Genomic DNA, 20,902 nt, shown 5'->3' on the forward strand with positions numbered 1-20,902 from the left:
TTAACAAAGACCATTAAAAAAAAAAAAGATCAGGTAGCAGATTCAAAAGCAGCAACTGTGACATAGTTTGTCCATTAAGATTGGTCTTTTATGCCACATCTGTGCCTATTGTGATAGTGTCTTGTTTGAATATGAAAGCTTGCTGCCTTTGTAATCAATCGGTGTATTTATTGAATATTTACTTTGTGCAGAGGCCTGTACTAAGCACTTGGGAGAGTACAATCAACAGAGTCGGAAGGCACATTCCCTGCCCCACATGGAGGGGGTGAGGCAGACATTAATATAAACAATTTATAGACAGGTCCATAAGGGCTGTGGGGCTGAGGGTGCAGTGAAATAATAAATGCCCTAAGGGTAAAGATCCAAGTACGGAAGGGAGAGGGAGCCAGGAAAGAGAGTGCTTAGTCAGGGAAGGCCTCCTGGAGGAGATGTGATCTTAATAAGACTTTGAAGGTGGGGACAGTGGTGGTCTGATGTGTAAGGAAGTGGGGGAGGGAGTTCCAGGCCAGAGGAAGAACATGGGAAAGGGAGCAGCGGCGAGATAGATGAGATTAGAGCACAGTGAGTACGCTGGTGCTGGATGAGCGAAGTGTGTGGGCTGGGCTGTAGAAGGAGTTGAGGGAGGTAGGAGGGAGCAAGCTGACTGAGAGCATTAAATAATAATGTTGGTATTTGTTAAGCGCTTACTATGTGCAGAGCACTATTCTAAGTGCTGGGGTAGACACAAGGGAATCAGGTTGTCCCATGTGAGGCTCACAGTCTTAATCCCCATTTTACAGATGAGGGAACTGAGGCCCAGAGAAGTGAAGTGACTTGCCTACAGTCACACAGCTGACAAGTGGCGGAGCCGAGATTTGAATCCATGACCTCTGACTCCAAAGCCCAGGCTCCTTCCACTGAGCCACGCTGCTTCTCTAAAAGCCAAGGGTAAGGAGTTTCACATGTTTAAACACACACACACGCACACTAACATTGTAGGGTCAATTTACTAATTTGTTACTTTAATTGTATTCCTGTCTTCCAAGTACTAGAAATTTTGCCCAGTTTAGCCCCATTATGACTAATCACCACCCCTATCATCTTCAGCAGGCTTCAGTGAGAATCCACCTTATAGAACATTATACTAACAGTAGAAATACAAGGTTCCTAGCCTCATAGAATTTACAGTCTAATGGGGCAGTGGGTGCAAAACTGTCCAATAGGCAAGTTAAAAATAAGCAATTAAATATTAGCAAACACAAAGAGGAGAAAAAAGACACAATAGAGGGAGCTAGCTGGTGAAAAGTCTTGAAACCCGTGGTTAGTCTTTTTTTTGTCTTATTCAATCGTATTTATTGAGCGCTTACTATGTGCAGAGCACTGTAATAAGTGCTAGAGCACTGTCCTATGCCGAGTCGTCTCCGACCTATAGCGATGCCATGGACACATCTCTCCCACCACACCCCACCTCCATCTACAAATGTTCTGGTAGTATATCCATAGAGTTTTCTTGGTAAAAATCCAGAAGTGGTTTACCACTGCCTCCTTCTGCATAGTAAACTTGAATCTCCACTCTCGACTCTCTCCCATGCCACTGCTGCCCAGCACAGGTGAGTTTTGACTCACACAAGAAGAAATGGATAACCATTAGGGATTTTGAGGAGGGGAAGAATTCAGTCCAAGCAGCATTTTAAGATGATACTGGTAGCTTGAAGTTAGGATCGACTTGAAGGGAATCACCGGCAAAGAGGCTGTTAAGAGTAATTAAACCAGAAGTGTTGACAAATGGATCCTAGTGGCAGAGTAGAAGGAAAAGGACGGATATGAGGAAGAGTGGAAGCAGCATCAGTCGGATCAAAGAATCACCTACCCATTCTCCAACCTGGCCCCGTCTCCTCTCCCGGTTTATACTTAGAGGCGAGGGTCAAATGTCGAATTCTCAAATTTTTCTGTCAACACTTAGTAACAATAAGAATTATTACGGTATCTGTTAAACACTTGCCAGACACTGTACTAAGCACTGCTGTGGATACAAGCAAATGGGGTTGGACACAATCCCTCTCCCACGTGGGCTTCAAGTGTCTCAATCTCCATTTTACAGATGAAGTAACTGAGGCACAGACTGTAAGCTCGTTGTGGGCAGGGAATGTGTCCGTTTATTGTTATATTGTGCTCTCCCAAGTGCTTAGTTCAGTGTTCTGCACACAGTGAGTGCTCAATAAATATGAAGGAGTGAAAGTTAAGTGTCTTGCCCAAGGTCACACAGCAGACAAAGCAGTGCCAGGATTTAGAACCCATGACCTTCCGACTTCCAGGCCTGTAGTCTATCCACTGAGACATGCTGCTTCTCTAGCCACTTTATACGCAATAGGTGCTAAATACTGCTACTACTATTAATTAATACTACATCACATTTCAGTGAAAAATAAAAATTTCAAACCGTGTCCAAATGGCAGTAGGGGGCTTAGAATGTATCTAACCAAATAAACTTAAAACTGCTCACTTTATCTTCCAGGCCCTCTTCCTACTTTAGCAATCGAACAGTCAATTTAACATTTCAAAATAGTCTGTCCTCAACCATAGCTGTCCTGAATGCTTAGCACAGATTTGTGATTTTGTGACTCTGATGATCCCCTGCAGCTGCCCACTGTGGTGTGCTTTTCCCAAACTGAGTGAGGCACTTGGTTTCTGATTCACATATATCACCCAAAGTTAGTCAAACAGAAGTGATTGGAATGTCTCCAAAGTGAAGTATAAACAGTGGGTCTACTGCCTCTCAAAAGGCCAACACTAATGGAGTTTACTGAACTGAAATGGAATCAGAGTGAAGAGTTTGGTAAATTTGTAAAATTGACCACTTAAATATTGAACTGGGGGAATGCATGTGTTCTAATCTGAAGTGGATTTGACAAAGCAAATCATTTTTCATTGATTTTAATAAAATACCCAGTTTTGATTGTCATTCTGATGAAAAATAAGCATAATTATAATGTGTGGCATTTGTTCAGTGTTTATTCTGTGCCAAGCACCGTTCTAAGTGCTGGAGTAGATCCAAGATGATCGGATTGGACACAGTCCCTGTCCCACATGGAGCTTACAGTCTAAGTAGGTGAGAGAAGAGATATTCTCCTTATTTTATAGAAGAGAAAACTGAGACTCAGGAAAGTTAAGTAATTCGCCCTAGGGTACCCAGCAGTCAAGTGGGAGGCCTGGGATGAAAAACAGTCTTCTGACTCCCAGGTCTGCACTCTGTCCACTAGGCCACGCTGGTACTATTCAACAAAGTTTAAAGCAAAAATAGTCTGAAACAACAAATCGGTGGAAGAAACAGGTATGTTTTTATGAGCAGATGCCAACAGTGAAGCACTTACTCCTCCTATTTCTTGGCTTAATGAGAAGCAGCATGGCCTAGTGGATAAAACAAGGTCTTGATGGTCAGAAGGACCTGTGTTCTAATCCCGGCTCTGCCACATGTCTGCTATGTGACCTTGGGCAGGGCACTTGATTTCACTGTGCCTGAATTACCTCATTTATAAAATTGGGATTAAGGCTGTGAGCCCTATGTGGGACAGTGACTATGTCCAACCTAATCGATTTGTATCTACCCCAGCATTTAGTACAGTGCCTGGCACATAGTAACAAATACCAAAAAGAACAAAAAACAAAACAAATGGTATAAAAAAATGTACCAAATAGTGCTTTAGAAATGCCTGGAATGATTGCGTCGTCACAGCTTAAACACCGTACACTTACGACCGGTGCTTTATTGACAGATACGATTGCGTAAAACAACCTTCAATGCTACAGAGGCCACAGGCCAACTCTTCTACGTTTCTTCTAAGGATAAACCTGGAAATTGCTGTAACCTGTGAGCATAAGGGATTTAGATAAACTAAAAGGGAGAATTTTTAAATTGAGAATAATAAAATCACTGGAGACTGGGAATCTTATTCTTGACTGAAAAGTGTAAAATTAGGGTACTGTTGGTGCTTATTGCACCCATTTTACCCAGGCAGAGTTTGACTGGGAAGGAAGAGAATGCTAGAAACCACTAACTCTATAATCAATTCTTTCAAGCAGATTCTAGGTCCCAAATCTCTTTGTGATTAAACTGAGGCTCATCTTTAGTCTGTGAGAGAATCTCCATCATCAGCATCATCACTGTAAACTCAGTTGTCAAGGAGGGCTGAAGTGTTGCCGTCCTTCAAGTTGTGGCATTGTTAAGCGAATACAATGTATCAAGTACTATACTGAAGGCTGGGGTAGATGCAAGATGATCAGGTCCCACAGTCTAAGAGGGAGAACAGGTATTGAATCCCCCATTTAGCAAATGAGGAAACTGAAATGCAGAGAAGTTAAGTGACTTGCCCAAGGTCACCTAACAGGCAAGTGGTGGATCCGGGATTAGAACCCAGGCCCTCTGACTCCCAGGCCTGTGCTCTTTCTACTCTACCACTCTGGCTAGAAGACCGGGCTAGAAGATACCTTGGAAAATATGATCACCTGTTTCTTGTGCTGTCTGTCAGCCCCACCTCCCCAGTCAAATCCAAATCAAGTTCTCAGCTTTGTCTTTATGTCTCTGAAGCAGTTGGGGGCTCCAATTTGTCTGACATCTTACCGATGCATGGTCTTCGGTGTCCTCTCCGCTCATCTTACACTAATTGCTCCCAGGGTTTAAACAGTGAGAACTAGAGTAAGCACTGGGAAGTATGAGCTCTCGACAACTGGTGCATGCTGAAGCCTGAAGGCTTCTCCACCTGTGTCCCGGCCTCCTCCCTGTCCTATCAGATTCCAGCGGGTCTTAAGGGAGTTCTTCCCTTCTCCTGGCCCATTCCCAGATCCCTTGGTCTTGTTTATTCCAAGATCCACCATTGCCGAAACAGCTCAGTGCCTCAATGGGAAAGAACCCACTGGAAAGAGTTCATTCCTGCTGAAGGGATTCTGAATTTGCAAATTAGAAACTGCTCTCATTCTATACTCACAAAAATAAATGGAAATCACAAATCTGTTCTCAGTATTTCAGTAGTAGTAATGTAGATATGAAATCAGCAGAATCCTTTTTCTAGTTTTTAAGCATTTACAATGTGCCAGGCACTGTATTAAGTGCTGGGGTAGATACCAGAAAATCAGGTTGGAGACAGAGTCCACGTCCATCATGGGACTCACAGTTTTAATCAACATTTTATACCTGAGGAAACTGAGGCACAGAGAAGCTAAATGACTTGTGACTTTCTCAAGGTCACATAGCAGACAGAAGGCGGAGGCTGGATTAGAACCCAGGTCCATGTTTTATCCACTAGGCCATGCTGCTGCTCTTTCCATTGGGTCATGCTCCAATGTGTTTTTTCAGGGTGAAACAACATGGTTATGGAACTTAGCCGCTTATGATGGTGCTCTGAGTCATACAGACGCCAACAGCTTTCATTTCTAGATTAAAATGGAAAATAAGGAGCACTGTATAAGCTTTTTTCAGCATGCCAACTCAGATTCACCCCTTGGAGAACTTCTGCCTGACCCATCTACACGCCTTCAATTAGCGCCATTTGTGTACACCTGTAAGTGTTGCTCTGGAAACTCATTTTACAAAAGAATTTGGGTGCCTGACCTTCCTCCTGCCACTCGAGACAATAAGGCGCATTGGATTCAGGTAGTTACAATCCATTTCTTTTCATTCCTTGCATCAGCAAGCGATTTTGGGAAACGTTGATTGTAAGATAAAGGTCTTTCACTCTGTTTCAAAAGGTGACCCCCAGCTAGGTAATCAGCAAGCAAAGGCATCTCTTCAGATATACGTGGGGGTGAGCAAGGCTCTTTCATTCTCGACATTGTGTTCCTTAGGCTTTCGTGCCTACATCCGTTCATCTCATGAGAGGCACTAAGTGCTTGCCATTCATACTTATAATACTCCACGGGAAGCCTTCAACAACTTTGTATTTAAAGTTTTTAATCTAAAAGTTAAGCCGTGGAGAGGCGGATGAAGCCGCCCAGTGTAAACAGTAACCCCAGATCTAGCCTTGAACAGTACAAAGGGCTGGGAAATTTTCTCGTTTTGAGACCCATATAAACCATTCATGAGAAGGAACCATTTGTACTAAGTATACAAGTATTATGTTGGGGGTTGAAGGTCACAGATGGATAAAAATGTATCTATCCGATCGCTGGGACAACCTTGTGATTTTAAGTAACTATAGGTCTTAACCTGCTCTCACGTCTCCGTGGACCCATGGGGGTGGTGGGGCCTCAATAAGGGACTTCAATAAGGGCCTCTGTTAAACAGCTTGTGGAATTGGGCACAGGATTTTATCCCTAACTACTAGATCCACTGGGTCTCCCTCAGGGTGAGATGCACCCACTGTCCTTCACCCAGGCCACTCTCCACGGCTGCCTGCCTTTCTGGCTAGGCTTCCTCCTCCCTGGTCACTAGGGTTCTCTCCTTTAGGGCACAGGAACTGCAAGGTAGTACGTCCCAGGCTGGGGAAGCCACAGGCAATCCAATGACTTGGAATGGCAACCCAGACTGGGCCCAAGCCTGTCTTTTGGGAGAGAGGGCGGAGAGGAAAGATAATGAGGAAAGGGGAAGGGAGAGAGAGAAAGGAGGGAATAAAGTCCAAGGTGGCCAAAAGGGTCAAGGATCTGTCATGACATTCCCCCACTGAGCTAAGTCAGGTGAAAAAGACCGGCAGGCTCTAATGTCAAGTCTGGGGTCCCTTAACCGGCATCAGAAGCACACTGGATATTCGGCAGGACAAAAGGTAAACTTTTAAGGTAGCCGGGTTTTGGGTTCCCACATGAGTTTCATCATTGGTCAAGGGCCGTGGAGCCCAAATGCAAATGTTAGAAGCACTGGGTGGCTGGGGCCCAGCTAAGCAGGTGGGCTCAGATTTGCTTCTACACAAAACTGGGTTTGTCCCTGTTATCCATTGTCAGGCCTGAGTTTGCCCTGTGTGTTTTCAGCAGCCTGCAGGCCTGTTAGTCATACCTGCTGAATGACTCCCAGGTCCATTAAGTGAGCAGGTGGGCAGGCACCACTGGCATCAGGTGTCAGGCATTTTGCACAGTTACAGTCAGGCTGAGTCACTGGTCTTCCTATACCTTATTTAAACTAGCCATTTGCTTCCCTGTCTCCGACTCCCTTTTCTGAGTTAAATCTCCCTAATACATGGGCGAAGGGACAAATCATCTTTACGGCAAGGTGGGGGGGTGGGGGGGAGGGACTACTGTCCCAGAGCCCTTTGGTGCACAGGAGTGGTCAGTTTTCTTAAAAGAACACAGGGGTCTCCTGGCCCAGAGAACGAGGCCAATACCACTCTCTGACATCCAGCTTCAGGGCTCGGGGTGACAGAGGCTCAGTGGAAATCTGTTCAAGCTCAGAAAACTGAATATTGTGGGGCAATTGTCTGCCCATAGCATTGGGAATGGAACTGGCACTCTGTGGCTCATTCCTTCTCTTCCCTATAACCAAATCCCCAGGTTTGCGAATCTCTTCACCGCAGGCTGTCCCTGCGGTCTCCATGGCCACTTGGGAGCCTACCGTTCTTCTATAAAGGGAATTCTGATCCGAGTGAGGTTTGCAACAAAATTCCAACAGGAGTTCAGGGACACCAAAATGGTTTCAAATCGGCTTTCTTATACCAGTCCCAGTGGAAGCCAGTTAGAGGTAGCTGCAAGTGAGAGACTGCCAGGGCAACAAGAAAGCTTAAAGTACCATTTATAGATATATTTTTTGTTGTTGCTGCAGAAGCAAATTGAAAGCTAAAGCTAAAATAATTCAGTGAAGAAGACAATGACTTCAATACTAAAAATCAAATACATTTTATTTAAATGTGCCAATTCAATTTAGCAGTAGTTGTTACTTTTATGGAAAAGCCTTAAAAGTTCTCTTGATAATTTTGTACTGCATAATATTACATATTATAGACAGAGAAAAATAGTCTAAAGAGTTTAATACAAAATTATCTCATAAAAGCATCTGTGAAGTGAGTCCCAATAGATGCATTAACCACAATAACTTGGATTAAAAATAACAGTGTAACAACCTTGCAGATAGGTGGAAAATTTTTGGCAACGTACCTGCCCCACAAGAGCCATAATCTGTGGTCAGAGATGAAACAAAAGGACTTGGGAGGGGAACATCACTTTTGCAAAGAAAACTATTTTCAAAATAAACTGGTTCAAAAAAACAATGTCAGTCAGTCTATTGTATTTACTGGACGCTTAACTGTGTGCAGAGCACTTTAAGCACTTTGGGAGAGTGCAGTATACCAATATAACAGACACATTCCCTGCCCACATGAAGCTGTTCATTGAGCAGTCAAGTTGAATTGCAGATTTTTACTTTAAAATATGTTGGGCTTTGGAAAATTCCTCCTTGAATTTATAAAGCTAGTTGCCTGGCTCATGGCTAGAATTTACACAGGCCCTTTTCCACAATATTGTTACTTTCTCCTAGATCGCTGCTGACAAGAATGATGGTGTGATGATAGGTGCGAACCCATCAGACCCGGGGAGGAAAGACTTCCTTTTTTGGATTAACACACCTGCGGCTTACTGAAAGCACATCAGCAAACAGACTGAGTCCCAAACGGGGCCCCCATCACCTCATTGTGTTCCTTCAACCCCACAGAGAGCACTTTCCTCACAGCTCATCACCCTGAAAAGCCACATAAAGGATTTAGGGTCAACATACAGAAATATTTCCTGTCAGAAAGGGTTGTTAGACATGGAATGAGTTGCTAAGAAGGTGGAAGGATTCGCTTTTCAGGAGGTGTAGGAAACAGGCCCTCCTCAGCTGTCAGGAACATTTAAGAGGGAGTCATGCCCAAAGGCAAGGGGGTGAAGGAAATGAAGCCCTTCTCTGGTGTATAGATGATACTAACTTTTAAGTTATAGATGATACTAACTTTTAAGTTATGAGGTTTATGTCTGTGATAGTTTGTACCCAGGGAAGTTACAAGCTATCAATCAATCAATGGTATTTATTGAGTGCTTACTATGTTCAGAGCACTATACTAAGCGCTTGGGAGAGTTCAGTACAACAGAGGTAGCAGACACATTCCCTGTCCACAATGAATTTACAGCCCAGAGGTATCACAGGCATAAGCCATGTAACTAAATGAAAAGTTAGAAGTAATGTCTCTACCGGATTAAGCCAAGAATAAATCCGCCCCAGTACTCTGTCTTCAGCAGTGACCCTGGAGGCTTAGAGAAATCATCTGACGGTTGCCTCCTCGACCCCCATCTTAATGTTTAGAGATCCGCCATCCAACACCCCTAACTTTACCCGTAACATCCCTTTTCTGTCATGAATCCATTAAGTGATTACTGGAAGCTCCACGTTGATATGGACCACGTACCTTCTGTTTATTTTTATACTGTACTCTCCCAAGCGCTTAGTAGAGTGCTCTTTCCACAGTAAGCTCCCAATAAATACGACTGACTGATTGATGGAAACCTCTGACCTGGGGGCCCAGTTAGGAGAGGTAGAGTGAGGACTTGACCGCGAGTGTGAGAGATAGAGAAACAAGAGAAGAGTTGTGAAGGTGAATTCTTATTTGAAAAAGCAAAATACTCCCCAATCACAAAATGGCCAGAATTCAGCTCCAAGAGACTCAGAAGGCATCAAGAGTGCTAAGCCCATTTCTTCCTAAGGACTGAGTGACTTCTCTGGCTAAAAGTTGTGCACTTGAACTCTTCCAGGCAACTGGACTTCATTGAGCTCATTACTGCGGCATAGACTTACCTGATGCCTCCTGGCTCATGTGGAATTGATGCTCCAGCAGAAGGCTGAGCTGGCCTTAGGGAGTAAACTGGGAACTGGGAAAATCTGTCTTGTCATTTAATTAACCTAGCCCATCCCGTGAGGTTTTTTTTCTTTTTAATGATATATGTTATGCATTTACTATGTGCATTTACTACTGGGACAGATACAAGACAATTCATTCAATTCAACTGTATTTTTTGAGCACTTACTTTGTGCAGAGCACTGTACTAAGAGCTTGATAATAAGGTTGGACACAGTCTATGACCCACATGGGTCTCACAGTCTTCATCCCCATTTTACAGATGATTTGATCTCCATTCTACAGCTAGGAAGACTGAGGCGGGGGAGGCTAAGAGAGCTGTTGAAGGCCAAACAGCAAGTCGGAGGTGAAAAAGAAACCCAAAGTACTGTTCCTCAGAGGACCGTGCTGTCTTTCAGGACCTGCCTGTGATGCTCTCCTTCAGAAACTGAATGATGTGGCTGCATAATCCTGACAGCGGGGCTTCACGGAGGGAGATACCCAGCTGCCTGGCCAGGGTGATGGGGAGAGGGTTTGGGTACCTACCTCCTTCCAACAAATCCCTTCTTAGGGGTCTATAAGTAGTTCATAAATATCATCCCAGCTCACCATGCTTCCCTTCCACATTGCTGAGACACAGTAAGATGTACCTTCTTAGAATCCTTTTCTCTCAAAAATTATCCTTTTTCTTTCCCCTTTAATCGATCCCAAACACACTGATTACATCCTTCCCACATCTTGTTTACCCTTGTGACACATTCTAAAGGTAGAAATGCAGTGTCCCAAATTTTCCATTTGATTTCAATAAGAGATAAAATGTTAACAGGTGCTTTCAACTCCGTGACGCTGAACAGACTGACATATTAAGTGACAGGATGTAATTACAAGTGACCAAGAAAACAGCACAAATAAAATCAAATTGTACTCCTAGAAGCCTTGTAAGGAACAAAGTGTTCTAAGCAGATATGGAATTAGTGCCATCTAAAGAAGTAATAGTTCCGGGAGAGCTACAATGTCCTAGTTGGGGGTTATCATTGTTGAAAGGGGAATGAAAATTTAACCATCTTTAAACTACACAGCTAAAGGGGTGCTAAGAGGAAGCTCCCAGATCAACTGGATTTTCGCTTAACCTATTCTGCCACATCAGAAGCCATTTCTGTTTGTTCTGTCCTTTCTAGAGAAGGAAATCATCCTCTGGAAAATAACCTTTCCTGGTCTGCTTCTTTCACTTTCCAATGCGTCATTCATATTATCAACCCAGGGCCAAACTCTCCATTGAGATTACTTAAAGTTGGTTATTAGGCTACCACTCAGCGCGCCCTCTCTCTCCCCTCCAAGACAAAATTGCTCTAATTCCTTTCAGCTTTCCTCTCAGGCCATATTTCCAACACTTCATTAATTAATTAATGTTGGTATTTGTTAAGCGCTTACTATGTGCCAAGCACTGTTCTAAGCACTGGGGCAGATACAGGGTAATCAGGTTGCCCCACGTAAGGCTCACAGTCTTAATCCCCCTTTTACAGATGAGGTACCTGAGGCACCGAGAAGACAAGTAACTTGCCCAAAGTCACACAGCTGACAGGTGGTGGAGCCAGGATTAGAACCCATGACCTCTGACTCCTAAGCCTGTGCTCTTTCCACTGAGCCACACTGCTTCATTCACATCCATGGTTTCCCTTAGGTTCTCTCCAAGTTTACGGAATCTTTAGTATCTTGAATTTTAGTTGTGGAGCTGAGAGTGCGACGCTTATCTCTAATTATTATTAATAGCATTGTTATTAGCATTATTAGTAGTAATGACACTGGTATCTGGTAAGCACTTATTATGTGCCAAGCACTGTTCTAAGCACTGGGGTGGGTGCAAAATTATAAATTTGGACCCAATCTCTGTCCCACATGGGGCTCACGGTCTAGGTAAATTTCAACTACTAGGGACTCAAACCCTCAATCTTCTGATCCACGATTGGAAAGCTTATCAGTTATAGGCCACTACAATATGACAGGGCAGTCGGGTTCCCACCTAGTCTCTCTCCAGGACCATGGTACTTATACGAGCATCACGTTGGTCTGATTTGAAGGAGATGCAGTGTTGCTTTTCTGGGGTTGGCTTACAGGTAATCAGCAAAATTTTTTATTTTCCCCACGCAGTACCTGAACACCACAGTTTTCTTTAGTAACGGTGTGTGCAAATACCAGATTTGTGAATTCAGAGTTGGGGACAGTGAAGTAGGGGGTCACCATAGCCTGTCCATCTGGGGCTTAGCAGTCCTGACCCCTTCTTCCTCCTCAAGGTATAGTAGTTGTAGTAAAAGTAAGAGGAGTAATAGTAATATTTACTGAGCATCCACTGGGTACCATGCATTGTACTAAGCATGTGGGAAGTAGAAAATGAAGCGTCAAGTTCCCTGCCGACAATGACTTTCCTCTTCTCCCATTCCCTTCTGCGTCACCCTTGCAGTTGGATCTGCACCCTTCAATCACCCCTCTCAACCCCACAGCACTGATATACATATCCAAAATTTACTTATTAAATAAATGTCTGTCTCCCCCTCTAGACTGTAAGCTCATTGTGGGCAGGGAATGGCTACTGACTCTGCTGTATTGTATTCTCCCAAGTGCTTATTACAGTGCTCTGCACAGACTAAGCACTCAACAGATACACACTGATTAATTGATAAATTACAAATATGTACATCCCACCTACCCCAGTTGTCTGCTGTGTGATGTTGGGCAAGTCACTTCACTTCTCTCTGCCTTAGTTACCTCATCTATAAAATGGAGGTTGAATGTGAGCCTCACGTGGGACAACCTGCTTACCTTGTATCTACCCCAGTGCTTAGAACAGTGCTTGGCACATAGTAAGCGCTTAACAAATACCATGATTATTACAAGTGTTGTGGGGCTGGGGGGGGGGGGGAGGCAGTGAATAAAAGATGCAGTCCAAGTAAAAGGAAGAATAGAAATGAGTGGGAGAAGAGGAAATGAGGGCTTAGTCAGGGAAAACCTCTTGGAAGAGATGTGCTTTTAATAAGACTTTGAAGGTGGGGAGAGTGATCACCTGTTGGATATGAAGGGGGAGGGATTTCCAAGCCAGAGGCAGGATGTGGGGGGGGTGGGGGCAGAGGTGAGTTAAGACGTGATGAGGTACCGTGAGTAGGTTGGCATTAGAGGAGCCAGGTGTGCAGGATGGGCTGTAGTGGAAATCAGATAATAAGGTAGGAGGGGGCAAGGTGATTGAGTGCTTTAAAATCAATGGTAAGAGTTGGATAGGCAACCACTGGAAGTCCTGGAGGAGTGGGGAAACACGGACTGAATGGTTCTGTAGAAAAATGATCTTCTAATGAGACAGCTAGAAGTTATTTGGGTCTGTCTGCAGACACGTGTCCTCTGCTTCTGAACACTCCCCCAAAACTCCATTGTCTGCATATCTCTGATTGTCAGGGAGCAAGTCAGGGTTTACCATCCAGTCATCACTAAATCCACCAATTCACTGTCCTCTGGATGCCCTCTGTGTAGACCTGTGTTGCTGGGGCCCAACAGGCTGGTGGCAGGAGGTTTGGGCAGATTGCCCCACCTTCAGACATCACTGTGCCAACAAGGAAGCCCCGTGGCCCCATGCCTTGTCTGCTAAGTTTCTGACAAAAATGATCTATCAGCAAGTCCCCGGCCCTTGGACTAAAAATGAGGCTGGGGTCTCAAAGGCGAGTAAGCAGCAGGAGGGATGTGACTTCTAAATTTTTTGCCAACCAACATGCCCTCCGGGTCCTGGAGCAGTGAACCCTCTCCTTGTAATATTTTGGTCACGGCTTTATTTATCGTGATGAGTCCCCCATGTGGACTGGAATCCAAACCCTCACTACAGTTGAAATATTTCGATCTAGGATGCCCTGGCAAAGGAAAAGGAAAGAACTAAGATGTGTGGATCATAACTCACCAACAACCCACACCTCAACTCTCTAGGTGCAACTCTACATAGTTCTTTTTTTGCTAATAAAATATATTATTTATCCAGTCTTATCGAAGCAGGCATTAAGCATATTTGAACTATTACATGCTAGTAGCTAGCGATGTGCATGCTGCACCAGGGACCACCACGCTGTGAGGGCGCCAACAAGAAAACAAGGCTCATTAAAGGAGCCCCCACTAGCATTTTGCCTCCTCCTCACCCACATGCTCCTGCCTCCACACATGCCCTCGCCATAAATGGATTCGATCCCTTCTAGATAGAGCCATGTTTGCTGCCCACACAGCTTCCTGTGGAATGAATCCCATCTGCTTACCACCTGTTGGGCGAAAAAGGTTTTCCTGTGAACCTATCGTCTTCGAGCTCCAGCGGGCGCCTTCTAGCCCCGGGGCCTCGGGATTTGGTGCACAACAACCTGTTTTCCCATTGGCCACACTCTTCACGGTCCCGAAAAATTCAATCGTGTCCCCTCTCAGCCTTTGTCTCTCTCCAATCCTTTTGGCCTCTCACCCCACGGCTGCTCCTCTCTGAACCTTTTCTAGAAACTGACTCGAATGTTTTCTGGCCTTGAATAATTAGGTAAAAGACCAGCCCCTGGAAATCCTCTCTTCCTGAGGAACTCAGGCCTCAGTCATGATCTGTCGCTTCTAATAATAGCAGTAATAATGGTACTTGCTAAGTACCTCACTATATGCCAAGCACTGTTCTAAGTGCTGGGGTAGTTACAAGTTAATCAGGTTGGACACAGTCCCTGTCCCACATGGGGCTCACACTAATCCCCATTTTACAGATGAGGTAACTGAGGCCCAGAGAAGTGACTTGCCCAAGGTCACACAGCAGACATGTGGCAGAGCCAGAATTAGAACCCAGGTCCTTCTGACTCCCAAGCCCATGCACTAAGCCACATTACTTCTATAGTCTGAAAAACTGAGTTTAGAAAAATTAAGACTGCAAAGTTAAAAAAGTACGTTTCAAGCAGTGGCAATGCTTTGGATTGCTACTGAGATGCCTCCTTCCTGAAAAAAAATGTGAAATTCTTAAACTCTTTCTCCCCCAACTCCAAGTCAACTGAAGTGTGTATTTGCAGCTAGCATCTTGAAAGAGTTTCTTCTTGCCAAGTGGCACTCAAAGTAGTGGATAGCCTTGAGGCTGGCTTCAGTCTAGGGCTCAAGCTGTGTTTGATTCCATTTCTGGTTTCATCAGTTTAGTCATTGGGTTGATGACGATCAGAACGAACTTTCCCTGCCATCCGGTCACATTACCCTCCCAGATACCTATGTCTGTGCCATTTGTAGTTGGATCGATTTTTAAAATTTAAATTTTTAAAAAGACTTCTGCACTATCCAACTTTTGGATGAGCAATCGGCCACTGGTTGCCTAGGCCCAGGCTATTGTTCTCTCACTTTTGATGTTTCATGATAACAGATGCATGACCTAACAGAGAGGAAGTAACAATGCCTATTTTCACTATGAACAGACCAATATAATAGAAGAGAGTCACTGTATAGTCCTAGGTGAACGCAATTCTGTCTCTGCCTAGCTGAATGACCTTGGACAACTAATTAATCACTCTGCAGTATTTATATTCAGGCCTTAATTTTAAAAAACAGTGATTTTTGCTATACCAATTAGTCTAGAAGCACCTGTTGGAAACTGTCATTCTTCTGAATTTGACCACCAGGCTTAATGCTATGATTTGCTTCAACGGGCACTTATTAAACACTGATGATAAAAAAAAGTATCTGAGCAGGACATTATGATTGGATTATAAGGGACAGAGATAAAGATCAACTTTGCTTTCACCTTGCTACTTATGAGGGGTCAGAAAGACTGCCTGGATTGTAAAAGGAGACAACAAAGTAGGTTGAAGCTAACACCATCTTTCTGGTCAACTCTGAATCTGTCAGGTGAAAGGAAAATTGCATTGCTTGAATCCAAGCTATCATCTGATGAGCACTTACATCGTTCACTCTCTAATGATTTCTTTCCTCCTTAAAGTGGAAATCACTCGGGCTGTATGTGAGGCAGATTTGACAGAGGAGAAGGAACCTACCCAGAAAATAGAACTCACGAGAAGTTGAAATTTCAGCTTAGTCACAACGAACTGTATGACTGCAAACAAGTCACAAAACCTTTGGATGCTGTTCTCCTAGGCCAGGAAGCGGGGATGATTAAATTAACCCTGTACTAGGTACACTGTGTAAAAAGCAACCAGTTGATGGTAAAGTAACCTTAAAAATAGAACTGTTTTTTTAAATGGTATTTGTTAAGCGCTTACTATATGCCAAGCTCTGTACTAAGCACCGGGGTGGATACAATACAATCAGATCAGATACAGTCCCTGTCCCACATGGGACTCACAGTCTAGGGGAGAGAGGGAAAACAGGTAGTAAATCTCTATTTTACAGATAAGGAAACTGAGGCACCAAAAAGTTAGGTGACTTGCCCAGAGTTACCCAGGAGGTAAATGGTGGAGCCGGGATTAGAACCCAGGTTTCCTGACTCCCAGGCCTGGGGTCTTGCCACTGAAGTGACTCTGCCTCCAATGTTTACTAATAGGGCAAAATGCACATTTTAGCTGATAATTGGAGAAGTCAGGGAGGCACGGTACTCCAGAGGCTCGCAAGCAGAGGTGATAATACAAGTGATGAACTGCATGACCAACAGTAAGTGGCATTACAGAGTCATGAACTACCAAGTCCTGGAGCAAAGTCCGACTCCTGACACTGAAGCTAGGACCGAACTCAGCACCACTTCTGGGTGGGTCGGAGGAGGAGAATGGGTGACAGTGGGATCATTATACAGCAACTACTTGGGTAACCTGGCAAACCACAAGGAAGAGTCGGGGAAGCATTTTCAAGACACCATTCGAGACATTCAGACAGTATGACATCCCAGTGATAACTGAGAAATACTGCCATGACAGACCAGCGTGGTGTTCTTTAATTAAGAAAGGAGTGGCTTTTGGGCAGCAGAAGCTCCAAGAGAATTATGAGATGGAGGGTCAGAAGCAAAAACAGTTCCACCTGTGGCAAACAACAAATACTGCACATAGGACGCGCTCCATAAATACTATTGAATGAATGAATGAAATACGACCATCCAACGAAAAGGACATTCTCTGTGTGTATATGGTCTGGCCTGGACTGAATCCCACGTTGGGTTTTTCTGCTACCTACACACCCATAGGTAGCCTTCCCTGTCAGTGTCCACAGGGATGTTATCTTGGCGTACATAGGCACTGTCTATAATTTTCAAACTAATCCTTTCTGGATAATGTTTCACAGCAGGTTCAGGAGCAAGTTTTCTTCTCACACAGTAGGGTGTATCTTACTCTGGAATATGATTCCAACATCTTTACAAACTCAAAGGAAGCGGGGGCACACAAAAAATGTAATACTACTCTATAGATGTGCACGTTTGATTACTAATTCCTCATGATTTGGCATTTCATATTCCCTTAATGACAGGAATCACGAGTGGGTCTCTTAATAATGTATTCAACAGCACACTGACTAATTTATTGGCCCTGCTTTCAACTATACACAGCTTTGTATGGCAGAATGAGTGAATGATGACTCAGTGAGAAGAAAAACACATTTTCATTCTGAGTAGAGGTCATCAATGGATTCTTTTAAAAAATAAACATAATCATAATAATGATGCCTTGAGTGTATTTATTACTCAGAGAATGTCAGAAATTTTGCTCCAGTTTTCTAAAATCGACTTGTCCCTAAGAGGCAGGGAAGGATCACATTCTATTTCTTCCATTTTACCGGTGAGAAACGACCCCATCCCCATAACATACCCTGGCCTAAGAGATTCGTACACTGAATATCCGCTAACCACTTTCTTCCCCTCCTCAAACGTGAATATGAAGATTAGTTAGAAGAGTAGTAATTACTTTTTTTATAAAAAAATCTCCCCAGTGTTAGAGGCAGCTGAAAAGCAAGAGTCCTTTGGAGATTCTCAAACTCCAACCTCAAGTTCTGACATGGCACTGAGGTACGAGAGGAAGAAGCTCAGCCACAGTCATTCACAGTGTCGTCACGGGTGCGATGGCAGCAGTGTGGCCTAATGGAAAGAGCATAAGACTGGGAGTCAGGAGAACTGAGATCTAATCCCCGATCCGCCCCTTGCCTGCTATGTGACCTTGTTTGAGTCATTTGACGTCTCTGTGCCTCAGTTTTCTCATCTGTAAAATGGGGTTTCGATACCTGTTCGCCTTCCCCCTTAGACCAGAAGCCCCACGTGGGCACAGACACTGTCTCTCATGTGATTGTATTTCATCCACCCCAGGGCTTAGCACACAGTAAGTCTTACAAAGTACGACACTTATTATTGCTATTATTATTGTGACCCACTGTCTCAAGGTGAAGTGGGGTACCCAACATCTCAAGGTCAAACTCTACCACGTGACTGTCCGAGCCAACAAAGTGGAACTCGGGAGCGCGGTCGGGACACTGGTCCCCGTAACCGAAACCTCCAGATTGACAGCCCAGGCCTGGAATAGAGAAGGTGTCCCTTGCCCCTATGCCAATCAAATTAGGTACGGAGGAGGGGGGAGGGCAGAGATCAGATAAATTGAGGCCGGAAGCTGGAACGGCCTGGGGGCACAGGTAATATATACTTTGTGGCCTCTGACCTCCTCGGGAGCGGATGGAAACTTGCAGGAGCAGGCTGCGGGTCACCTGTGCCCAGAGCGTGGGATGCCCGCTCTGCCTGCCCCGAGTGAGGAACCATAGGATGGGTGATTGTCCCGCTGAACTCTCTTGGGCCTGGAAGTTAGGGCACTAAGCCAGGGGCGTGGAATGCAGAAATGGATTCCTCCTGAGTGGGAGACATTCGTGGGTGAAACCTGGGTGTTTCGCCATGCGCAATGCATAAGCAAATTCCTCCCTATAGAGAAGCTCTACTATCATTAAATAATCATATTCCTCAAGAAAGGGGCCTCCTGAAAAGGGAAGTTCAATTTGCCGCATCCAAAATAATCAAATAATTCAATCCACCACGTGGAATAAATTTTGTTTGAAATTCAGCCTCTCTCTCTCTCTCTCTCCCCACTGACTCCCAAATGAACCCATCCTCCTGCCATGGGTAACAACTACAGACAGAGTGGCTCCAGAGCTCCTTCCTACAGAAAGCCAAAGACCCACTGATATTCTCAAACACTTGCAAATTGTGTGGAGTGTCTTTGACATTAATCTCATCTCCTTGAACCCAGGTCGCCAGAACCTGAAAGATCAAGAAAGGAGGCCCAACGCCCCAGACAGAGCAGCATCCGCGGGTGTCCAGGGGTCCAAATCATCAGCCTTGCTGCAAGACAGCTGCCTCGCTCCATCCAACATCCACAACGTGACTCTTTGGATCAGGCAGAAAGGGTTTGGGGTAGGGCTGGGGAGAGAAGAGGCCACATTTCAGGACTTCAGTGGAATTGTTTTCCTCTATCTGCCAGTGGCTGACCAGGAAAATAAAAACAGAGCGATTTCTTTCTGACAGATGTACGAGAGTCGGGAACAGGTATTTGTATAGTTCGGTAAGGGAAACATATTCGGGATAGCTCGACTCCGACAACACCTCCCTTACCAAGGGACAGTGGTTTATTGAGGGAGCTCCAAGTGCTACATCAACATTTGATGGTCACAACACACCTTTTGGGTTGAAGGAGACTAGAGTTACGGTCTCTGTTTTCAAAACAGAAGCGCCAAAATGCCGAGAAAACTTGGCAAGGGCAGAAGCAGGATACAGGATGCCTGCTTTAGCCTCCATGGCCTTCCGCCATGGCCTTCCAAATCTACCCCTTCAACTAGGTGAACACTGATCAGATAGGAGTGCCCGGGCACATCTGGAATCCAATCAAATGCCTCTGATGCAAACTGCATTCCCATCAAGTACCCTCCACAAACTGTGGTTTGAGCCCCCAGGGTGTTTTCAGCACTCTACGGATTTCTGAAGCCATGAGAACACATTTTTGTGTTTATTCCATCGCTGAAAGGACTCACAGGCAACCCCATCTTGGATTGAGCATGCTGAACCCAGGGGAGCACAAGAGGGAAAAAAAGTTACCCCAGAGACGGTTATGGGGGTAAGGAGGGGCCTGCAAAGACAGGGCCGGATTAATCCTGCAGGGGTGCAGCGCTCTGGGCCTGCACATCAGGGGGCTCCAGGTAGGCATTCTAATAAACAGATTTCAGCCAACTGGCAAAGCACCGAACAAAGAAACTCAGGGAAGCTCCTTGCCTTCCGCTGTGCAGCTCCGAACAAGGAGCCTCTCGGAATCAATCAGAGCCATGATATGGAAGAAAAGGAAGAACTGATCTCAGAACCAGCCCCCTCTCGAATCCCTTACCTACTCTTTCAAGTTCTGAGGAGCCTTCAATCTGGCTCGGTCCCTGGTCAGCAACCCCCTTAATCTCACCCTGGGCAAAGCAAATGGAACATTATTGTCTGGACCTTCATCTTGGAAAGGTTGTCTCATGTGAATCTTCACTAACAAAGGGACGGAGATCTAAAAGCTGCTTCCTTTAGTTCTTCAGCCCTGTACACGTTAACGAAACACACTTTTCAAATATCCCCACAGTATATGAAAAACAGACACTTGGTTTTTTTAAAAACACTTGTTTTTTTTAAAAAGTCACTTTAGAAAATATCAAATACATACCATCCCTTGATTTATCACCCTAGAATGGAAATCTTGTTTAGGAAAATAATAAGCTACCTCTTCATTCTATAATAATACTTAGAAGATAACAAAAATCAAATTCAGAGCCTAATCTAGTCTAATTAAAAGCAAGGCAGAAAAAGACCGTAGGTGTGTTTTCACAATAGAAGAAACCATCTTGGTGCCTCTCCTATACTAAGTTATAGGACTCTCCCAAAGAATTAGTACAGTGTTCCGCACACAGTCAGTGCTCAGAGAATACCATTGGTTGATTGATTTATGAAGCAATTACCTCCCCCCTGCTGCCAAGCTCCCTGTCTGTGGGGGTGATCGGAAGCATAATTGCTGTGTTCATAAGGAAAATCTGTCTTGAGAGAAGACTGCTTCAGAACTGTTCAGTTCTGCTTTTCATTCATAAATTGACAATTTACTCAGTTTTGCAACCCTTGCCTTCTCCACTTTCGTTCTCTCCCTACTTTCTGAGACAGAGAGGAGGCCAGACACCCTGGGCAGGCTGCC

The 20,902-nt window shown here is 44.6% G+C and overlaps 1 long non-coding RNA gene across 1 annotated transcript; it reads left to right on the forward strand.

Annotated features, from left to right (window-relative positions):
• Positions 1 to 889: 889 nt before the first annotated feature.
• Positions 890 to 19,220, forward strand: LOC114810074. Its single transcript, XR_003757804.1, has 2 exons — positions 890 to 927; positions 18,947 to 19,220. It is a non-coding gene; the product is annotated as an uncharacterized LOC114810074 (long non-coding RNA).
• The last annotated feature ends 1,682 nt before the right edge of the window (positions 19,221 to 20,902 follow it).

Source organism: Ornithorhynchus anatinus, chromosome 1 (genome assembly GCF_004115215.2).
Source record: "Ornithorhynchus anatinus isolate Pmale09 chromosome 1, mOrnAna1.pri.v4, whole genome shotgun sequence".
Lineage (NCBI taxonomy): Eukaryota > Metazoa > Chordata > Mammalia > Monotremata > Ornithorhynchidae > Ornithorhynchus > Ornithorhynchus anatinus.